This window comes from Pseudomyrmex gracilis, unplaced genomic scaffold (genome assembly GCF_002006095.1).
Source record: "Pseudomyrmex gracilis isolate BER0280 unplaced genomic scaffold, ASM200609v1 scaffold_675, whole genome shotgun sequence".
Classification (NCBI taxonomy): Eukaryota; Metazoa; Arthropoda; class Insecta; order Hymenoptera; family Formicidae; genus Pseudomyrmex; species Pseudomyrmex gracilis.
The window spans coordinates 55,267-57,309 of record NW_018021259.1 but is presented as its reverse complement, the minus strand read 5'-3'; positions in this window follow the sequence as shown (position 1 = coordinate 57,309).

Below are 2,043 nucleotides of genomic sequence, written 5' to 3'. Positions count from 1 at the left end.
CTTTTTTTGCGGATAGCTTCGCGTACGGATCCGAATGATATGTTGGTGGTCTTAGCTATCTCCCTTATCGTCAATTTGCGATTTTCGATCAACAATTGTCGGATTTCATCGACGTTTTCATCAGTTTTCGATGTCGATGGCCTCCCAGGACGAACATCGTCCTCAACAGCCTCACGACCACTTTTAAAGCGTTCATACCACTGGCACACCTGTGTTTTCGATAGAGTATCGCCACCATAACACTTTTGTAACATCTTTAATGTGTCGGAACACTTAATTTTATTTTTATAGCAAAATTTAATGCAAGAACGTTGTTCAAGTTTTGAATCTATTGTAAAAATCGCCGCGACGTAAAAACTTGATGTAAAGAAATCACTGTCATAAAGATAAATGAACAGCTGGTATAAGCAGAAGCTTGGCATGGGTGTCCGTAACAGTGCTGCCAACGTGACACAAATAACAGAATTCTAAACCGATAAGCCCGCGAGGTTTAAATTAAAAATTTTGGTTATGTTTTGATCATGGTAGTAGGTAGGCCGAGTAAAATTACCAAGAGTCAAATAATCAAAACGTTGTTAACGTATAAAGATACAATAATAAATACANAAAATTACAAGGTAAGATCAAAAGTTGATCCAATATGGAATAGAATATTTTCAGATATTAATCATGTAATGTCACCTAATGCACTNTATACTTTTGTTTCATGCAACAAATTTGGAGTTAGAGACATATTGTGTGAGCGGCCGCAAGTTACTAGTTGTGACAACAAAGATGACACTTGTCACGATAATTATGATGATGACGATAATAATGGAGAAAATATTCTTGTGGCCGAAAGAAGGGAAGATGTTACATCAAATTCAGAACAAATGTTGGATTCAACGGTAAGCGAATCAATTCCAAACTTTAGTAATATAGGTGGTATATCGCAGTTTGTGATAACTGTACCAAAAGAAGATTTTACTTCAATGATTATAATTAAAAAATACCAACGAACGGATAAACATTGACATAAGTCTACGCGCGAATATACAGTATTAAAATCTGGATTATTGCAACATTTTTTTAATGAAAAAATATGGCAAGCCACAAAAATATTTTGCGGATTTAATTTTAAGCGTCACAAATTATCCAAGAGTGCAGAATTTGGATATGCGCGTGGCACATGTAAATGTGGATCTGTAATTAAATTAAAAATTAATAATTCTGACGAATCTTTAACAAAATTAGATTATGTACATATCTCGAAGGTCAAGGGTGTTGTGGAAAGCGATATTTGAGAAATCCAATACGACAAGACGTTGCCGAAAAACTTAAAAGTACAACTGCAGCCAAATATAGAATAAAAATGGCAGAAAAGTTAATAGATGAAACTGATAAAACGGAACTTCCACATTTATACAGTGTCAATGTTTTAAAAGTTGCAAAACATGAAATGATGCAGAAAAGTTATTTTGATAAAGATGTAATGAAATCATTACATTTAATAATGTTAGGACCACTGCGCAATGTAATACATAATCTTGGTTTAAGTCCTTTTTTCGTGTATTATTGGACAAATCATCAGTCACATGTGTATCGAACGTATGCATCANATNAGACTGCATGTATTTATATTGATGCAACTGGAAGTGTTGTAAGAAAGATTAAAAATCCGGATAATACAAAAACAAAACATATTTTTTTGTATAATTGTGTTGCGAATTCCGAAAANAGTGGTCTGTTCCCAGTGTGTCAAATGCTTTTGGAGAGGCATAGCACAGTTGCGATCCACAGTTGGTTAATGGAATGGAGCGAATCTGGCGTTCCTCATCCACGTGAGGTCGTATGCGATGCCAGTCGCGCATTATTAACAGCAGCAGTACGTAATTTTACAGGATTTCGTACTGTCAAACAGTATTTTAACGCTTGTTTTAAAGAAAATATTATGCCTTCATGTTACATACGCATAGACGTGGCACATTTTATAAAATTATACGCAAATGTTTTGAAAAATGTGCGGCCACGACTAAAAACATTTTATTTGTCATTACTAGGACA